This window comes from Haemaphysalis longicornis, unplaced genomic scaffold (assembly GCF_048455015.1).
Source record: "Haemaphysalis longicornis isolate Haplotype H1 unplaced genomic scaffold, Haemaphysalis longicornis Haplotype H1 scaffold_2, whole genome shotgun sequence".
NCBI lineage: Eukaryota > Metazoa > Arthropoda > Arachnida > Ixodida > Ixodidae > Haemaphysalis > Haemaphysalis longicornis.
Window position 1 is genome coordinate 15,507,042 of NW_027526295.1, and position 13,535 is coordinate 15,520,576.

The 13,535-nt window shown below is 45.4% G+C and overlaps 1 long non-coding RNA gene across 2 annotated transcripts; it reads left to right on the forward strand.

The window, feature by feature from the left end:
* The first annotated feature begins 1,800 nt into the window (after window positions 1–1,800).
* On the forward strand, window positions 1,801–13,233 carry LOC144168768 (uncharacterized). Of its 2 annotated transcripts, none has more exons than XR_013322226.1 (4): window positions 1,801–2,156; window positions 4,925–5,062; window positions 7,641–7,747; window positions 12,897–13,233. It is a non-coding gene; the product is annotated as an uncharacterized LOC144168768 (long non-coding RNA). The 2 variants fall into 2 exon arrangements; XR_013322225.1 differs by having other exon boundaries at window positions 4,971–5,062.
* Window positions 13,234–13,535: the final 302 nt, after the last annotated feature.

A 13,535-nucleotide genomic window follows, 5' to 3' on the forward strand; every position in this document is an offset into this window, starting at 1 on the left:
GAGTTTAAATGACTGCATATTGTATGAAATAGCCCTTAAAGTAGTTGCAGAGGCTAAACAAAATAATATCCGCTAAAAGAAGCCGATTTGTCGGCTTTCTTTTAGCGAGCTTTCGCGATGGTCGCGGCGTGGGACAGTATCGCCAGGTCGGGTGGTTTAACTGTTTCACGACAGTTACAGTTTTTTCTTCTTGCGTGCGGTCGACAAAGGAAAGTTCACGAGTAGCATAAACAAGGAACACTGCTCATCCTATATCCTGAGGTAACTGCAAAAGGTTGCTTCAGCGGGAGCATGCAAGCGAACGCAAGAATTGCGCAGCCGACTCAGCTGACACTGCTGGCCTGGCACCGCCTTTGAAACGAGTGGAAATTTTGTTTCGTATTTTCGCAAACTAAATTATTCTTGCGTAACGTTTTACGCCGCACGATTTACGAACGGGAGGGTACATGTATACTAGCGAGTAGGTGGGGCAATAGCGCCAAATAAACAAATTAAGCGCTATTACAGGACGCAAAACATGCACCAAATCACACGCCCGCTGCCTGCAGAGATGTGTACTTCTATAACACCACATAACACAGCATAACATAACACAGCCGCATACACGGCGCGGGGCCCCGAATATTTACATACGATCATCACTGACTGTGTTGGTTTCCTAGTGCAGGGGTCGTCGAATCTAAACGCCGACACCCCAATTTTGACTTCAAATGGAGTTAGACAGCGAGGTAAGAACAGAGAATTGGCGTCCTCCAGTTGAATTGCACCCCCATCTTCACACTTCACCAGATTATTGTCAAATATTATTAGAAATTCGCTGAATTTTTTCTCTTTGCATTCAAAGCCCCCCTCCTCCCCCCCCTTCCGATTTGCCGTCCAGCCCTCCGCCGTGTCGGCTGCATGGAACTCGGCCGTTGCTGACGCTCATTCTAGGCTATTAAGTGCGAACTGGGAATGTATACTGCAAGAGCGTAATTAAGTAAAGCGAGAGCAAACAAGGAAAACGAGCGGCCTCTTAGTTCGCCCGACCACTTTGTTTTACGGCCACTATGTATAATTTCGGAATCGCAAAACAGATTTCACGCTTCTGACGGTCGCGGCAATTTGTCACTGAGACACGCAACAAAACGGCAAGCTAACGCTGCACCGTGTATTCGTAACGGCGACGCAAACGAGCACTGTTTGATGAAAGTGCACGCATAGTGTGCAGGTACGCAAAAGAGTGGCGCACCGCAGCAGGCGAGCCTGCGGTCCGCCGGACTCGCTGGCTTTTTAAAGCGCGATCATCGCCGATTGCGTCACTCTTCTTGGCTGTTTTTGAGAAGTCTCTCTCACCTAAAGTATTAGTTTAAACTAGAAATTTCACTTAAAATTTTACTTCGTACGACCATCGATCGGTGAACCTGCGAGTAGCAGACGCCGTCACGGTCCCGGCACTTTCGTCGGCGCTGTAAACGTGTTAAGCGCTGCAAAGCTTCTCCCCCTAATGCCAAGTTGATCGCTGAAATAGATCGGACGCGTCGGGGATGAACTGGTGACCACGTCGCAAAATAATCGGGAGCGTCGAGCTCAGTTTGCTTCTGTCAACACGGGATCCTATGGGACCCGCGCAGCTTTGTACTACCCGGAAGTACTGCCCGGAAGCCGCTTGCGCAGCGCCCCCTGGGCAGCGCAGGAGGCCTATTGAGATGCAACTCACTGATTATTTTTTTCAAATTTTGAAATCTGGGAGGCAGTAAATGCCGGGAAGCCGTGTTGCCGCGCGCGCTGTGTTTGCCTAGGTGTTACTCATGGTGTTACTAAACTGTTTCCTTTTTTGTGGTGTTACGTTTAGCTGAAGCCGTCCTTCCGTGTCGACGTCTGTTGTTAGCTGTGCCAGCGACTACAGTAGGTTTTCTGTCAGCAGCGATAACGCTGGTAGTGTGTGTGAAAGAAAACTGAAAAGTTCGTTGCGCTCTCAGCGGTGGGTTCTCGTTCACTGTAGCGCTTTTAGTGTGAACAGTGTATTGGTGAAATGGCGCCTTCAGAAGTTCGTCGAGGCGGCAGAAGTGGCGTTTGTCTCAAGAAAGAGGTGTGCAACTTATCTTGGCTCCCAGCTCGGACACACGCGGCTTCGAGAATATGGTTCCTTCGAATTCTTCTGGGACACACTTCAGGTGAGTGTACGCTTAAAACTTTGGCAGTGGCTATTTTGCCGGCAACCGGCAGATTAGCCTGGGAGAAAAGTTGCCGGCAGTTCCTTCCTATTGGCTGGCCCAGACCACGTGATTATTCTGCCGGCACTTTTCCGTGGGGCTAATGTGCCGGCTGCCGGCACATTTCCGCGCGGGCTATTTTGCCAGCTGCCGGCACATTTCCGCGCGGGCTATTTTGCCGGCTGCCGGCAGATTAGCCCGGGGGGAAAGTCGCCGGCAATTCCCCGGCAATGCTGCCTCTGGGCGCCAATGCTCCGGCAGCAGGAGATGTCAACTTTAACGTTGGTGACAAGTTTTCGAGCTTTGCCGAGGAACTGAATTACGTAAAGATATGGAGAAACGAGTCGGCAAGATTGCGGAGGGCATGTCGAACTGGCTCAGCCCGCCGCAAACTTTGAGACTTTGATTATAGACAGTGAATGTTCCTTGGTGTTTCCTTTGTAGAATCTGAAGCAAAGTCGTGCAATAAAGAAATGATCAGTCAAAAAACCAAGATTGCATGACTAGAATTCACCACTGTTTATTTCAATGATGAAATTTTAAACACGAACTTCAGTGAAAACAATATTATTTAATTGAATCATGCAAAATATGCAGACGTCCAGAAAACGTCCTAAACACAATCAGAGAGATTAAAAACAGCGACTCATTCGCAATCACTACATTGCCAAACTTTAGCTTGCGTCTTCTTGCTGAGTTGCACACACGGCAAGTGGTACCAGTGTAAGCACCAATCACACATGACCGAGTCATGTGTGGGGAGATCATTTTTACACGTGTTACACTCCCACTGCTGCAATTGTTGTTTATATGTCAGGGCACTCTCCACTGCCACCCAAGCATCTTCTATAAAATAAGTTCGCACAGCGTTCACGCATAATTTCATGCAGAAATAATTTTTGCATAATTTCATGCAGAAATAATTTTTACTGAAGTTCGTGTTTAAAATTTCATCATTGAAATAAACAATGGCGAATTCTAGACATGCAATCTTGGTTTTTTGACCGATCATTTCTTTATTGTGCGACTTTGCTTGAAATTCTGCAAGGAAAACAGGAAGGAACATTCACTGTCTGTAATCAAAGTGTCAAAGTTTGCGGCCAGCTGACTCAGTTCGACCTGCCCTCAGAAATCTTGCCGACTCGTTTTTTCTATATCTTGACGTAATTCAGTACCTCGGCAAAGCTCGAAAATTTGTCACCAACGTTAAAGTTGACGTCTCCGGCTGCCAGAGCATGGGCGCCCAGAGGCAGCATTGCAGGGGAATTGCCGGCAACTTTTCTCCCGGGCTAATCTGCCGGCAGCCGGCAAAATAGCCCGAGCGGAAATGTGCAGGCAGCCGGCAAAATAGCCTCCGCGAAAAAGTGCCGGCAGAATAATCACGTGGTCTGGGCCAGCCAATGGGAAGGAACTGCCGGTAACATTTCTCCCAGGCTAATCTACCGGCTGCCGGCAAAATAGCCACTGCCTAAAACTTTGCTTGCCAGAATATGAACTTCGAGTGAGGTTTGCCGCAGAGGTGCTTTTTTTTTTGTGACGCACTACTTAGGTGTGATTCAGATTACGTGCACCAGAAAAAGTAAGGTTAATCGGCATTGTGCCGATTTCGCATTTCTTAGTTGCTGGCGATGTAACTGCCTCCTTTCCATTAGTATTCTGATGTGTGGGCCTTCTGGCTAAATAAATATCGTCAAAACTCTTCACAGACGCTTCGGTTATTAGTAAGTGAAGCGGAAATAAATGCATCGGTGTTTTTGTCCCTCGGCTTCCCCCTCACCTTAACCAAGGGTGAAGTGGTCGCAACAATCAATACTTGTTGAGAGCACCAGAAAAATCGGCCCATTGTTCGGTGTACACTGTTGAAGTTTCAACATTGGGGGCTTCAGCTGTCTGTGGTCATTGTGTGGCCGTTACCCAAATAAGCCCATGTGTGCTTACAAACAGTAATTGCTGGCTCACCTGGAAGCCCAAGCATCTTCATTTATAATTCCACCCCCTCCCCCCCAAAAAAAAAAAAAACGTGTTAAAATTTCTCATGTTTGTCGGCAGTGCTTTATAGTAGTCTAGACTGTTAAATAATCCTGCATACAGAAATGGGAGGAGGGTTGAGTAGATAGTTGCTTCTTAGTTGCTTCTTATTCCAATTCAGTGCGCCCACGTATAAGTGCATGGGTTGAGCGTGAAAGCCTACGAGGTGAGTATAGTTGATTTGGACACTGTCTGCTTGGTGAAGAGCATGTATAAGTAGGCAGGCTGAGTCAACAGGTCACAAGCAGTTGGGCAACTCGTGTCGCTCCCTTCTGCCATGCTTCCAGCCTCACTGATCAGCAGCCCACTTGTGCCTGCAGGCACAATTGCGCTAACCTACACCTCCTGCAGAGGTGCACAACTTGGTTTGATGTAAAAGGTTGTTTTCATGGAGTCTACCTAAACGCCCTAGATTTTGTTCAGTTTATGTATGCACAGGAGGATTGAGTGAACAGATCAATCTATTCATGTCTGCGTCAGGTTAATGTGTGCGGTGCTTTAGCTGAGTGCAGGGGGTTGATATTGCTGTGGTTGCATCAACTTCTCTGTTATCAGAAATGAAGTGACAGTGCAACACATGTAGTGCACTCTCTTGTTAACAGAGATACTGTCTGTACAAAGAGTCATAGCTTGTTTTTGCATGCATGATGCTTGGGAGGCAATATTTCTCTGCATTAGTATTCTTTTTTTTTATTGTGCAGGAAAAGGCCGTGCCCACTTCACTGGAGCTTATTATTTGTACTGGAGGCGGTGCTGGAGTGTGTATAGCAAGAGAACCTGGCAGTCATTCAAGGCTGGCTGAGGAATTGCCCCTTCAAGCTTTGGAATGCCACCAAAAGGTACAGCAATCTTGTATTTTTTCGGCACGCTCTGCATGCTTTCTGAAAGTGCAATATATCAATCTATATCAATCTATCTATATCAATATAAGCTGTATCAGTATTAAGCCCAAAGGGATTAACCTATATAAAAGGTACACACTGTACGATTAAATGATAGCCAAGCAGGAGGTTAACAGGCTGAGCACCAAACTTGTTCTTTGAAGAAGCAACAACACGTGTACTTCCCATCATTACTCTCAACAGCCAGAACACTCTGTCGTCCTCGTGTTCCCGTCCTCATGTAATCATGCAGTAAGTGTATTTTTCAAATTATAAAGAATCAACTAGCCAGTACCTTGTGTAACTTAACGTTGTAAGATATTCAGTGTGCCTTATAGCAGTACAGAGTAAGGCTTTAATGTTGGAGGTGTGTCTACCAGTGCTTCTTTTTTTTTATCGCATTTTTCGCTAGGAAATCCACCTAAACCATCTTTGATTAGCATTATAAAAAATCTCCCAACTGTCATGGTTTAGGTGCATGTTAAAAATCCCCATTAAATTATTCAGTAGCCTGATAGCCGAGATATGTCCTTGGTGCGTAAAACCTTCCATATTTTACACGGTGTATAGCCATTAGTAGGATATGATGCAGTTTGTTTCGCACTTCCATTTTTCTCTTATAGCGCCAATGACAACACATTTGTCCAGTTTTATTGGTGTCTTGTGCAGAAATAAGTGGAAATCATACATTTTAAGTTAACATTTACCACAGAGTAAAATTGAGTAAGTTTCTTGAATCTGTTGGATGTTGAGATGAACGATTCCCACAATGAAACGAACAAAGCTGAACGAGAACATCTCAGATATAAGCAAATACAGCCCAAAACATTTTTACATTTGTCGGAGCCAAAATCGTCCAGCTTCTTGCTCCTTCTCATAGGGTTATTATGCACTGGCCTCTCGAGTGCTTGCTAGCAGGGGAGCAGCAGCGCAGATTCCATTTGTATGTTTGGACAGGTGTGCCGACAGCGGTGCGGATAATGTGGTTCATTTTGTGCTAGCTCAGTGCCGTCCCTGTTGCCTGATTTTATTTTTTCTTGTGTTGCTTCAAACGACCATGGCTAGAGTTACAAAAATTTTGGCACTCAAGCCTGCGGTGACATTTTAAAGGAGCACTGACACGAAAATTTTATGTTACACTTTTATTGCTTTTATCGATGCTTAATGGTCTGGCGAAGCCGAAAAAGCACTTCAAATACTTCAGCGCGCGATAGTTAATTACATTGAACAGGCTGAAAGTCGTTTGTTTCAAATTCCCGCGCTTTCATTCCGAACGGCGCATATGACAGAATCCCGGCCTGACCTCACCGCTTTGTGCGGACGTCACTGGCGCCCGCTTGAGTGTGTTGCGCCCTCTCGCCGCTTGTGGGGCCGCGCGTGTGAAGTGACTTCACGAGTTTTTGACGACCGCTGTCGCGTCACTTCTTTTGGCTTCACGGGGTGATGTCACGCTGATGCCCATTTGCTGGGTGCCGCTCCGCCCGCTGCTCCGTCGGCGCGATAAATGTGATCCAATTGAACTATGCTCTTCGCGTCGCAGGCCGCTCATATTTCAGCCAGGGTATTCTGTTGAGTGAAGGAAGCGAACTGTGCAATAATATTAACGCCAAAAATTTGTGTCAGTGCTCCTTTAAGTGGTAATGGTGTGTGAGATGAGGCACAGGTGTTAACATGAGATCCATGCCTGCTGCACGCTTGTGGAATGTGAGGAAAGTTGAAGTGCTTGAATGACACTTGTGATGGCTTGAAGACTCGCCTTCCTCAGTCTGAGCTAGTGAAGCTGAGGGATTGTGCGAAACCAAAACGTGTGACGGAAATCATCGCAAGGTGTGCATGTGTTCAAAATTAGGCGCTGCAGTGACGACCCACTGATTTGGGCAGACAAACAGAAAATTGTGAACAAAACAATAGTCAAAGGGGAAGAAATATAAAACATGGTTAAGTGGCACGCTAAAGACGGGACAGCAAAGAAGACCACACAGGACCAACAAAGACCACAGAGGACCAGCGCTAGTCCTGTGTGGTCTTCTTTGTTGTCCCATCACATGTATCACAGTTCGAACCAACTTGCGCAAATTTGTGCTGTGAAGAAATAGTTCGAAGCCCACAGTTTATGACAAGTGACCCTCAACAGCAAGCAAACCTCAAAATTCTCAAACAGCCCAGGTTGATTCTAGGTACCCAATCGGGCTCACCTCATGCCCATCTCGTCAAAGTAGCGGTGGCCTATAGTAGCCAAACGTTGCACTGCTAAGGCCACAGATGCAGGTCTAATCCTAGCCACAGCAGTCACTTTTGTAGTTGAAGCTATAAACAAGAATGCCTGTGTGTTGAGTGTCTGCAGGTGATCTAGATGAATCCAGAGCCCACCTTATTACGTGGCTCATAGCCTCATTACGTAGCTTTGACACAATAAACACCCTAAATTTGCATTGTTTGTTTTGTTGTCAACGTATAGATTTTAAATAAAGGGAGAATGCTTTTTGGTTTTTATACGCACATGCTTAGCACTGAGACCAATTTTGAATTTCTGCAGATGCGGTCCGACTGATGGAAACTATGGACTTCCCTTCAAGATGACCTGCCAGCCATCCAAGGCTGGCTCAAGAATTGCCCAGCCAAGCTTCAAAATGCTTCAAAGAGGTACAGGACTTTCAAAGTTTATTTTACTCACTCTGCATGTTTTTTAGAGGTGTAGCATAACTGAATCAACCTTGGAGAAAAAAAAAAGTTGCAGAAGCCAGTGGTTATCCCGCATTTGCATCAGAAGTAGAAGGCTCACTAGTTCCGCTCAAAACAGGCGGGGAAACTTTTTCTTTTCTACTTTGACCCACAAAGTTCACGGACACCTCCCCGAAAAAAAATGCTTGGGCCACAAAAATCCAGTGGCCACAATTCCAGCCAGAATGGTGCCATGCAAGAAAGCTATGCAAAGATGGCCAAAATTTGACTGAACTAACTTGAATCACAAGGAGCCTTTTGCACACAGATATTCACCAAGTTCTGATCAATATTCAAACATGTTTTTCCCTGGAATTTTGGTGATACTTAGTTTGCTTTGTTTTGTTGACTGAAAGCATATTCGAAATTAATAAAGTAAATAGCCAGAAAATATAAATAATAAAGAAAATGTGCTTTTTTTATCCGCTTCTCCCCTTGAGCCACCCAATTCGTGCCACATTATTAGTATGCTCAGTATAGTTAGAGTTGTCTGTTTTCATGTTTTATATGAAGGAAAGTTTGACATCCACCTGATTAAGCCAAACGGCTACAAAGAAAAGCTATACAGCTTTCTCAGAAACTTCGCAGTTGAAGAAAAATACATCCTCATCCAGGATTCTGGTTTTATATTTTGTTAAAATCGGCTGGTAAAAATCAGCTGTTATTTTTCAGACTTATAATTGGGGAAAAATCTGACTTTCTTGTAAAACCATTCCGCAATATGTGCTTCTTCATGTAAAATATTCAGATGTACTAAGTAATGCACTCAGTTTATTTTATGAGGACGAAGATGCGGTCACTGACCAAGTCAAGGTGAAAACACAGACGTTTCGGGACCCGTACTGTTCCCTTGATCACACTAAGCTGGCGAGAGCGGTAATTCGCTTCTTATTCTAAAATGTGACGTAATGTGTAGCTTGCCGGCAGATTGCCATCTGTCGTATTGATAGTGTCCTCGGCCGTCTGATCCTCGGCCGTCTGAATAAACACGGATTCCACAAGCAGTGTGGTGCTTGAACTCTTTTCCTTGGCTATTAGAGCGGCGTTATCCCCATCGATGGAATGGCCATGATTATCGGCGTGCTCGTCCAGGGTGTTCGGCACTTTCCTGTTCTTGCCCGCGTCCCTTTGAGGTTCCTTTAATCTCCTGATGAAGTTGCCAGTTTCGTCTATGTAACTGCAGCTGCAGTCTGCACATGGTACCTTGTAGACAACACCGGGGTATCTCTTGGTGTCCAAGCAATCTGTCACGTTCACAAGCCGATTCCTCAGCTTGTCGGACCGCATGTGCGCAACGCGAAGGTCATACCTTGCAAAGATACGGCTTAGAGCTTCGCTGACCCCAGGAACGTATGGGATGCCGGCGCGTCTTCGAAATCGCTTGCCTTGGGATGGCCTGGGATTGAGGACGCGATCTTCAACATTCTTAATAAGCTTCTCCGGGTACCCGCTCGTCAATAATCCTTGATGTATTGTCTGAAGTTCTTTCCTCATTTCGTGGTCACTTGAGCAAATACGTGTTGCCCGCGTCTCAAGAGAGGAAGCGACAGATTGCTTGTGACAGGCTGGGTGGCACAAATTAAAATTCAGGTAATGTCCCGTATGCATCGCTTTTCTGTGCACAGCAAACGAAAGGCTAGTTCCGGTACGGTTCACCTGGACATCGAGGAAAGGAAGGCTGCTGTTACACGCACATTCTGCTGTGAACTGGATGGCGGCTTCTATCGAATTGAGAAGCAAGAGCCGTGGGGCATCATTCCTATTGATAACGCAGAAGCAGTCGTCCACGTAGCGGACAAATAACTTGGGCTTGGGAGCGAAATCGATGAGGGCCTTCGGGTCAATGACCTCCATGACCAAATTTGCAGTAGTAACAGATATGGAAGCTCCCATGGCAGTTCCTTGGATTTCCTTGTAAAACTGCTTGCGGTACGTGAAGTACGTGTTGCCTAAGCAAAATTCAAGCAACTCACACGTGTTCTACCTCTAAAGGTGTGTGTTCCGTGAGCGTTTCGTCCGCCAGCAGGACCTGCTTGCATGTTGTTACGGCCAAGTCGACAGGAACCCAAGTGAAGAGCGGCTTGACATCGCAGGGCACCATTACGTCGAAAGTACATAAGCCAGGCGTACCGCTACGGCCCACCGTCGACTTCAGAAGGTCACCGCTGTACCGACTTTCCGGATACTTAAAAGTGATGGGACCGCTCACCGGGAAAACAGCAGCACACATTGCCAATTGTGTGCGACATTTCCCTGGATGAAGGTGACGTAATGGTGTCCTTCGACGTCAAGTCGCTCTTCATTTCGGTTCCGGTCGACTTGGCCGTAGCGACATGCAAGGAGGTCCTGCTAGCGGATGAAACTCGCGGAACACACATCTTTGGAGGTAGAACATGTGTGTTGATTGATTGATTGATTGATTGATTGTAGGGTTTAACGTGCCAACGCGACGCAGGTGATGAGGCGCACCATAGTGAAGGCCTCAGGATTATTTTGACCTCCTGGGGATCTTTTACATGCGCTGAAATCTTGTACACACGGGCATTTATGCTTCTCGCCTCCACCAGAAAAGCAACCGCCACAGCCGGAAATCGAACACGCGACCTCCTTGCTCAGCAGACCAACGCCTTAGCCACTGAGCCACCGCGGCGGGTTAGAACACATGTGTGAGTTGCTTGAATTTTGCTTAGGCAACACGTACTTCACGTACCGCAAGCAGGTTTACAAGGAAATCCACGGAACTGCCATGGGAGCTTCCATATCTGTTACTACTGCAAATTTGGTCATGGAGGTCATTGACCCGAAGGCCCTCATAGATTTCGCTCCCAAGCCCAAGTTATTTGTCCGCTACGTGGACGACTGCTTCTGCGTTATCAATAGGAATGATGCCCCACGGCTCCTGCTTCTCAACTCGATAGAAGCCGCCATCCAGTTCACAGCAGAATGTGCGTGTAACAGCAGCCTTCCTTTCCTCGATGTCCAGGTGAACCGTACCGGAACTAGCCTTTCGTTTGCTGTGCACAGAAAAGCGATGCATACCGGACATTACCTGAATTTTAATTTGTGCCACCCAGCCTGTCACAAGCAATCTGTCGCTTCCTCTCTTGAGACGCGGGCAACACGTATTTGCTCAAGTGACCACGAAATGAGGAAAGAACTTCAGACAATACATCAAGGATTATTGACGAGCGGGTACCCGGAGAAGCTTATTAAGAATGTTGAAGATCGCGTCCTCAATCCCAGGCCATCCCAGGGCAAGCGATTTCGAAGACGCGCCGGCATCCCATACGTTCCTGGGGTCAGCGAAGCTCTAAGCCGTATCTTTGCAAGGTATGACCTTCGCGTTGCGCACATGCGGTCCGACAAGCTGAGGAATCGGCTTGTGAACGTGACAGGTTGCTTGGACACCAAGAGATACCCCGGTGTTGTCTACAAGGTACCATGTGCAGACTGCAGCTGCAGTTACATCGACGAAACTGGCAACTTCATTAGGAGATTAAAGGAACCTCAAAGGGACGCGGGCAAGAACAGGAAAGTGCCGAACACCCTGGACGAGCACGCCGATAATCATGGCCATTCCATCGATGGGGATAACGCCGCTCTAATAGCCAAGGAAAAAAGTTCAAGCACCACACTGCTTGTGGAATCCGTGTTTATTCAGACGGCCGAGGACACTATCAATACGACAGATGGCAATCTGCCGGCAAGCTACACATTACGTCACATTTTAGAATAAGAAGCGAGTTACCGCTCTCGCCAGCTTAGTGTGATCAAGGGAACAGTACGGGTCCCGAAACGTCTGTGTTTTCACCTTGACTTGGTCAGTGACCGCATGTTCGTCCTCATCATGATACCTGACCTGACAAACTTTCGTCGAACTCTTGACTTCACTTTATTTTATCAGTAAGCATTATGAGCTTCTTAACTCTGACACATTAAAATTGATGTTTGTTTCACGCTGGTAACCGGGGATATATCAGGGCTTCCTAGTGAACACCATCCAAAATTTGGCGTTTGTTTGGGAAATGAATCAATAATGATTACAGTGCAGAGCATTGATAAATTAAAAAAAATGAAATATTTTGTCCACAAAAACCTGGTCATAGTGTTTTACATGTCTTTGTTTATGCACATATCATCTGCATGCGCAACATTTCGGTCTCCATTCAAGATCTCTCTGATCGTTGAATGTATCTCAGCTGGGAAAAGGTAGCCTCAATACCACAGTTTCCATCAGCAAGTCACAAGATTGTCAGTGAAATTCCAGCTGAAATTCCAGTAAGTGCTGGTTGAAAATGGCGGACCGTCAGCCCACGATTGTGGAGATCGCTACTTTGAAAAGGTCTATTCAGGGGAGAAAGCGGGTTTAACCCAATTCTGACACATGTTGAGGGTAAAAATACAGTAAATTCAGGTTTTACCTGAAAAAAAAACAAAAACAAAAAACCCAAGTATAATTGAAAGTTGGGTTGAAATGGCATTATATTTTGTCATTACAATATGCAAAATTTTGCCAAATAATCAGGTGTCCACCACAAAAAAAAATGTTTCATTGTGGGTAGTAGCCTGGAAGGGATTGCAGCCAATATTCCACACCGGCTGTGTTTCTGTCCCCCCTCTTCTAAATTTGCTTTATTATTGTGGAAATTGCTCAAATGATTTTACGCTGCTTTATATTGCTAACAGAGTTGTCAAGCAACATTTTGCTATTTCCTGCAACTAATTTGCATTATTAACCTGCCGTCATATTGGCCATATTATTGGCATCTTGCACAAGTGGCACTCTGAAACCACTGAAATGTATACCCACTTCCCCCCTCCCCTATCATCAGTCGCTGTTGACTTCCCCTACCCAGGCCTTCCAGGTGTATAAAGGAAAGAATGGTCAATAAAAAAATTTCTCAGCAAGAGTTCACTGGCTACCCGGAAAATAGTAGCTACCTTAAGCATTTACTTTTGCCCTGCCTTAGTGGTCTAAAAAAAGCCTCCTTACTCAGAAATGTGCAAGTTTGGTGTTTCATTTGGGTGCGTGTCTGTGTATACTCAGATTAGTGTGTTTATCTCATCGCAGGAAGGTTAACCCTCCGTCATTGGATCAGCATGCCTGGATTTCCAGCACTTCAAACATCATCAAGACTCTGCCACTTTAGGTTTTCGCTGTAATGCACATGTTTTGATACATTTTCTGTGATCTCTAACTTATTTTTGATGATCATTATTTTTAGTTCTTGCAGTTGACTTTTTTCCCATATAACATTGAAAGGCTGAAAGGCATTCAGTATCTAGTCATTTTTTATAAGCATGTTTTAATCACTATGGCAATTCTCTGATTTTTAATTTTCTAATTTTTGCCTTTTATGCATAACATTTGTATAGCTTCAATTTGAGTGCTTCAAGTTTTTATTTACTTCCACATCTTTCAGTCACCTTTTATTCTATTTTGACTTGTCATGATTTATTTCAATAATAAAATGGTTAGTCTTGCAAAAGGTGCTTAGTGTGCTTATTGTTGCATTTAAGGTGTGTCTAGAAGCTTTAGCTCACTCAAGTTTGTCAGGCCACATTAAATGCAGTGAAATGAGGGAATGCTGTCCCATCCATGCAATATCAAAGTTGTTTTAGATGAAACCAGTTATATGTGTGCACTTTTATTCTGATAACCGCATTTCTATATATTCTCTGGGCGTAAAACAGGACGAGAGATATAACA